Raw genomic sequence first — 7,721 nt, forward strand, 5'->3', positions numbered from 1 at the left:
AACATGGCAGAACAAAATGAGCAACAACGGACACTATCCGATTATGCCAGATCTTCAGTGTTGGGGACACAATCGAGTATTGTGCGTCCCCCAGTCACAGCTCAGAATTTTGAGCTAAAGCCGACATTCATCCATATGCTGCAGCAGTCCGCATAATTCAACGGTTTGGCCAATGAGGATCCAAACAGTCACATAGAGAGCTTCCTCGAGGTGTGTGACATGCTGAAGATAAATGGTGTGATGGATGATGCCATCAAATTGAGAGCCTTCCCATTTTCCTTAAAGGGGAAAGCAAAGCAGTGGTTACACTCATTACCTAGGGCATCAATCACTACATGGGAGGAGATGGTAGAAGCTTTTCTAGCCGGTTATTTCCCTCCCGGAAAATCAGCAAAGCTTAGGAATGAGATCTCATCCTTTATGCAGTTAGAATTGGAGTCTCTATTCGAGACATGGGAAAGGTTCAAGGAACTCCTGCGCAAGTGTCCGCAACACGGATTCCGGGAGTGGATGATTGTTCAAACCTTCTACAATGGTTTGAACCCGAGTACAAGGCAACTCTTGGATGCGGCGGCAGGAGGTACTTTACGTAGCAAGACCCCCGACGAGGCATGTCAATTGATTGAGGAAATGACGCTAGGGAAAAGAAAAAAGTGGCCGGTCTCCATGAAATTGATGCGGTAACTTCATTGGCGGCCCAAGTGGAGAGTTTGAGTAAGAAGCTAGATCTTATAGCTTCGAATAGAGTTGCGGCCGTGACAAATTGTACCAGTTGTGGTGGGGGACATGCTTCTTCCGATTGCCCAATCGTCATAGGTGATGTTTCTTCAGTTGAGTATGTTGACTTTGTAGGTAATGGAATGAGACCTCAAGGGAATCCATACAGCAACACCTACAATTCAGGTTGGAAGAATCATCCCAACTTTTCATGGAGTAATCAAGGACCACAGAAGACCATGGTTCTAACAACAATAACAAGCCCCTCAAGTTGAAAACAGAATTTCAGGCTTGGAAACCCGAATGACGGAATTGGAGAAGCACTTGGCTAGATTTGTTCAATCGACAAATACAAGGTTTGAATCAGTCGAGGCTACACTTCGCAATCACACCGCCTCCTTGCACAACCTTGAAAATCAAGTGGGGCAAATTGCGAAATCTCTTTCCGAAAGGCCACATGGAAGTTTACCAAGCAACACGGAAACCAACACGAGAGAACATGTGAAGGCGATCGCTTTGAGAAGCGGTCGTGAGGTTGAAGGGCGGCTTCCGAGTGAGAAGCCGAAAGAACACGCACCCGAGGTCGTAGAGGTTGAGAAGGGAGCAAACAAAGAGAAAGAGGTGGCACCCCCACCTTTCAAGCCAAGAATCCCTTATCCCTCTAGATTAAAGAATGACCAAGGGGATGACCAGTATAAGAAGTTCCTGAGTTTGTTCAAGCAACTCCACATCAACATTCCTTTTGTTGAGGCTTTGGCTCAAATGCCTAAGTATGCGAAGTTCCTGAAAGACCTATTGACCAACAAGAGGAAATTGGAGGAGAGTGCTTCAGTGGTACTTGATGCTTCATGCTCGGCTGTGTTACAAAAGACATGCCGAACAAGAAGAAAGACCCGGGAAGCTTCATTATTCCGTGTAACATCGGCAACTTAGGTGAGGAAATGGCATTGGCTGATTCAGGGGCAAGTATCAACGTCATGCCATATACTTTCTCCCAAAAGCTAGGCTTGGGTGAGCCAAGGCCTACTCAGATGACTTTACAATTGGCGGACCGAACGGTACGACATCCGAGAGGCATCATTGAAGACGTGCTTGTCAAGGTGGACAAGTATATTTTTCCAGTTTACTTTGTAGTGCTAGATGTTGATGAGGATGCAGATGTAACCTTGATACTTGGGAGACCGTTCTTGCGGACTTCCAAAGCATTGATTGACATGGACGGCGGAGAGCTCACGTTGAGAGTCGGAGACGATAAGCTCACTTACCGCCTTGCGGAAGCCATACGGCATTCTCTCGATTTTGATGACACTTTGTATTTTCTAGACACTACTGATGATGTTGTTAATGAATATATACAGGAAATGTTCAACCCGAATCCGTATGAAGGTTTGTTCGACCAAGAGGAGAGCAATGAAGAAGTAATGATGCTTGGTTCGACTGGAGAGGAAACATCTACCCCAGGAATCTTGAAGAAGGTGCTCCAGAAAATGAAGAGGGCTCGAAGACGCCACCGAAAACACCCCAAGATCGTTGGAGATGTACATGAGACAAGAAAGTTGGATGAACCATTGCTAGGTGGTCCGAAGCCCGATAGTGCACCCTCTACCCTCAAGAGACTTTGCTCATCATGCTTTCAAGTTATGGCTAAGAGGGCAACCTTCATTCATGAACCACCGTGAGGTAAGAAAGATACGTCAAGCTTAGTGATGTTAAACAAGCGCTTCTTGGGAGGCAACCAAAGTGTTTACTGTTTTTTCGTACTTTTAGTTTAGTTTGTTTGCATGAATAAATTGTTAAGTGTTGGTGTTTCAATTTTTGAGTGCTTGTGCTGCGATTTTATTGTGGGTTTTTAAAAGAATTCATTGTATGTTTTGTTGAGAATTGGCGAAGTTTGGTCGTTTGAGTTCTATTTTGTGTTTTTATCTAGTATATCTTGCACAATAGGGCAGGCTCTGAGTGTGTAATCATGTTCAGACTAGTTCTGCAGAGCTTGCAGATTTTTCTAAGTCATCCAGAGAAAACACACGGGCGTGTGGAAATTCCACACACCCGTGGGTGGTTACTGTGAACTCTTCCAGAGAGGGCACAGGGGCGTGCGACTGCCCCTGTGGACGACCATGCGACTGGCGCATGCCCGTGGGTAATTTCCACACGGGCGTGTGCCTTCCTGCAGAGTTGGGCAGATTTTCCCGAGAACATACAGGGGCGTGGACTCGCCCTTGTGGGTGACCTTGTGAACCACGCACAGGCGTGGGTAATTTCCGCACGCCCGTGCGAAACTCTGCAAGTTCCTCCCTCCATCCCGAGAAAACACAGGGGCGTGCGGCCGCCCCTGTGAGTTGAGGCATGTGAATGCCCATACCCGTGGGGAATTTCCGCACGGGCGTGTGGGTGACTTGATATTTTTCTCAGATGACCAGGGAAGCCACATGGGCGTGCGTCTGCCCCTGTGGGTCTGACGCACGGGCGTGGATAATTCCCGCATGCCCGTGGGAAATCGTTCTAAGTCAGTGAGAGTTTTTCCCGAGAGTGCACAGGGGCGTGCATACACCCCTGTGAAGCTTTTGAACTGAGGCACACGGGCGTGGGGAATTTCCACACGCCCATGTGGATGCACAGAACGTTAAAAGTCGTGAGTTCTGTTTAAAAAGGGGACGATTTCTCTCCTTCTTCATGACTCCTTTTCCCTTGAAAACAATCTCACAACATTCTCCGAGTCCATTGCGCCAGTTTGGTGGGATTTTAGCAAGTTTTCCGGCCGGCTCTCTATTTTCTCATTCCTCCTCATCGGTAAATTCATTTTCTTCATCTTCTTCGTCAATTCATGATTTCTATTGATTAATCTAGTCAACAATGCTTCGTTTCTTCAATTGGAACAATGATTCACGTTTAGAACGAAGTTAGAGATATTATTGATGTGTATTTTTGGATTGTTGATACCTAGCCATGCGTTTCTCAGGCCCCATGAATCCACACGGGCGTGGGGAAATTCCACACGACCGTGTGGATTTCTGCAGTATTGTTTTATCAACTTGTTTGACTAATTTTGTTTAAATTTGGCAGATCATGGCACCTAGGACAAAGAAGCAAACTGATAAGAGGCCACGTGAGTCATCCTCTTAGCCCGAGGGCATGCGATTTGCGATTCCTGAACATCAGGCCCGTTATGAGCGCTTATCGAGACTCCGCTTCGGACAGACTCGATTCATGGACATGACTATATTACGAGATCTTCAGCAGGGAGATGAGTTCACTGATGAGGTTGAGGACCTTGTTTCACAGGGTGGTTGGCGGCAGTTGTTGATGATTAGAGAGCCAGCTATCCGAGAGTTTGCACAGGAGGTGCTCTCCTCATTTGAGTTTGATAGAGCGTATGGGAGCTTCAACAGTTTGGGCACCATTCAGTTCACAGTGTTTGGACACCACCATAGTTTGAGCATTACACAATTTTCCATGCTACTTGGCTTATACGAGGAGGCATTCATAGATTCTGAGGAGTACACACAGTTACCTACTGATTATCCTGGAACCTTGACCCAGCAGAGAGCTTACAGAGTGCTATGTGGTCAGGGTCAGTACGAGCCGGGGGTCTCCAAAGCCACGTGCCTTTCCTGGCCTGCCTACTGATATTTGCACGCAATCATGAGTAGGTCGGTGAATGGCTGTGGCGATAGTACTAGTGTCTTGAGCCGCCAGGAGTTGGTGTACTTGTACTCGATGGTAGAGCGCGTACCGATACACTTAGGGCACATCTTACCTGATTACATCAGACATCAGGGACAGTACACTAGACTGGAAGCGATCTTCTCGGGTCCTTACATTACTAGATTAGTGCTGGGCATGGGTCTCTTGGATTCGATTTGCGGGGCCAAGAAGACGAGTGTACCCACTCCCCTGGGTCTAGAGACGATGCGGTTGATGGGCATGGTCTGCAGGGTTCGGACAGGGGTTTTTGCGTTAGTTCTACCAGCCCCAGAGATAGCTGAGGATGAGGGTGATGACGCCGGAGCATCTCAGCCCGCCCCCGAGCCTCAGCCCGCATCGATGGACATCGAGGCACCTCCAGCGGCCGAGGAACCACCTCCAGTGTGTATGTTTTCACCTTCTCAAGCTAATGATCACTTTGAGAGGCTCAAGAATGATATAGGAGTGGTCCGAGCCGAGGTTGCTAAGATTAGGGCTACGCAGGCCACTCAGTACACAGAGTTCATGGCGCGTTTCAATATATTACAGCAGATCCTTGAGCGAGACGTTGCCTCATCATTCGTCCTGTAGCCGAGGACTCTTCAGGTACCGCCAGTACCTCCACCACCTCCATCCTCGACCGCAGCACCAGAGGACCCACTATATGCTTCCACTTCAGCAGCAGCAGCAGTGGAGACCGAGAGCGACTTCGACACTTGACCTTTCTTTTACTTTCATGCATTTTACTTTATCTTATTTTCTTGTTTTTAGACTTGTTCACTCATAAAGGATTTTCCTTCTGAGTTTATGTTATTTTGCATTATCGAGTTGTATTCATTGCTTCATCTTTTATACACTCGAGTTATTTTTGTTTTTCTTGAGCTTCACTGAACCCCCTTGTGTGTGCGTGCAGATGGTCTTTTCTTCTTGGAAATTGAGACTTAGTCATGGGCACGGCCAAGGTGCTTTGGTACTTGGCCGTGCTAGCTTCACAACCCGTTGGAACAGTACTCCCAATGAATTAGCTTCATCAAATGCAACACTAGGAGTCAGGGGAGTATTGTTCTGATTGCTTCTCCCACATCTATTTTTGAATGATATATTTTGAGTGAGCTTGCATGTGTATATTGAGGACAATGTACAACTTAAATGTGGGGGGTGGGGTGGGGGGTTTCATAATGCGCACATCTTTTCTATTGTTCTTGATTGATATATGCTCATATAGCCAATGGCGGTTCACCTTAGTTGTAATGTTTGCATTCTTGAGTTTAGGAGAATTTCTAAAATTGAATGTTTTCATGCTCTAGTTGGGGAAACCCTCTCTCATGTTGGGGAAAAGATGGAGAAAAGAATACCAAAATCAGGGCTAAATCGGCTTTAAATAAGGCAGGAATCGGGCGACTACACGGGCGTGGATGTTCCACGCGCCCGTGCGGAATTTCCACATGGGCGTGTATAATTTCCACACGCCCATGTGGATTCTCTGTTTCTCTTGTTTCTCGGCCGGCTGTGAGCAGTGCTGAAGTTGGAATGCTCGAATGTGACTGCCTTTGTGCCCCTCCAAATGGATATGCCCACTCGAATACGAGGAGGTTGGCACACACTCTAGCATCTCACACCTGACCTATGTCTTCGCGTTTGAACCTTAGCAAGATTTCCTCCAAAATTGGTGCATTATGATCCACATTGGCCTATTTCCTTCATACTCAGCCTCACAACCCTACCTGCATAAAAATAACATAAAAACACACATATTAGTGTAAAAACCCGAGAAAAGTAATGCTCAACATAAGGAATGAATGTTTCACATTCGTATCATACAAGCAATTATCACTGGCACCACATGTCTCACACGACATAACTACTCCAAAATTTGAGCTCGAACCCATCATGAACTGATTAAGTCTTTTTGCCAATGCATCAACCTTTGCAGCAAGAGCTATGTTATTATTCACTTCATAAATACCCGCCTCCCTTGGTACCTTTTGTCGTATGCTCCAACGACACTCATTATTTGCCATGTCTTTAATGAGTTTCTTGCCATCTTCGTGATACTTATTGCTCAAAGAACTACCAGCTGCAGCATCAAGGAGCTGGCGAGTATGATAATTTAACCCATTACACAATGTCTGTACCTAATCCAAGAAGAGAAATCGTGGTGGGGGCATTTCTTGAAAAGGTCCTTGAACCTTTCATGTGCTTCAAAAAAACTCTCTAAGTCTCTTTGCCTAAATGCAAAAATTTCTTGTCTTGTCATAGCTGCCTTGCTTGACGGGAAATACCTAGAAAGGAACTTTAACACCACATCCTTCCATGTGGTGATAGATCTAGGAGCCAAATAAGTGAGCCATCTATATGTTGCTTCTCTCATACTGAATGGAAACAACCTTAATCTAATAGCATCATCTGTGATTGAGTTGATTTTCAAGGTCGAGCAGATTTGAAGGAAACGGGATAGATGAACATGTGGGTCTTTGTCGATTAGGTAATCAAATTACATTGAATTTTGTACCATCCCGATTGTTCTTGCTTTAATCTTATAACGCCCTTTTACGTGAGAACCACAAGTGCACGAGTTTGTTGAAATAATAATACCATGGTGAGTGGGTAGTCGTATCTATAGGGAATAGTGATTAGAAACACAAAGATTGCTATTTAACTAGAATAAAAATAAATCGATAGTGGTGTGAACAAAATCAATGAAAATAGAAATAAGGAAAGAAGAAGTAGATGCAAATAAAAGATAGAAGAGGCAACCGACAAAAATTGGGGCACCCGGACATTGCTCATCCTAGGACTATTGTTTCAAGTGCAAGACCAACCATTACGTTTCTCAAATGATGCTTAATGAGTTGTGGAAATCCTAAAACACAGAGTCCCAAACATAAGGTCAACCGTGACTAACCCTACACTATGTCCCGGTGGAGAAATCGCTCAGTCTCGACGCCTCACACTGTGTAGGGTTGCTTAAAGCTCTAGGGACTCCAAATGATAAACCTTATTCCCTAATATAGATCTAACCCTTTGGTCCAGGCAAAAGACCCTAGTCACAATTAAGCCCGAGATACTAAGGATTATTTCAATGATTCATTCTATTGCTTGCGCAACTAAGCCCAAGGGAAGTTCATCTCTTAACATTTCACTCTATTGTGACCGTAAATAACTTATGGAACTTGGAGGTAGGATAAATCATACTAGAGGGGAAAGGTGATGTTCCACTACTTCTCGACTTACCCTCTCAACCTTCTCCAATCTAGCATTGTCTAACCCTCATGGTGTATCACTCATCTACAAAGGTTACCAAGATGGATTCTCAACCC

At 45.4% G+C, this 7,721-nt stretch overlaps 2 non-coding genes across 2 annotated transcripts; one reads left to right on the plus strand and one right to left on the minus strand.

The window, feature by feature from the left end:
• Positions 1–393: 393 nt before the first annotated feature.
• LOC120250772 lies at positions 394–500 on the minus strand. The gene has a single exon (XR_005533110.1). It is a non-coding gene; the product is annotated as a small nucleolar RNA R71 (small nucleolar RNA).
• A 6,051-nt stretch (positions 501–6,551) lies between these two features.
• Positions 6,552–6,658, plus strand: LOC120250918. Its single transcript, XR_005533248.1, has one exon. It is a non-coding gene; the product is annotated as a small nucleolar RNA R71 (small nucleolar RNA).
• The last annotated feature ends 1,063 nt before the right edge of the window (positions 6,659–7,721 follow it).

The sequence above is a fragment of the Dioscorea cayenensis genome, chromosome 19 (assembly GCF_009730915.1).
Source record: "Dioscorea cayenensis subsp. rotundata cultivar TDr96_F1 chromosome 19, TDr96_F1_v2_PseudoChromosome.rev07_lg8_w22 25.fasta, whole genome shotgun sequence".
Classification (NCBI taxonomy): domain Eukaryota; kingdom Viridiplantae; phylum Streptophyta; class Magnoliopsida; order Dioscoreales; family Dioscoreaceae; genus Dioscorea; species Dioscorea cayenensis.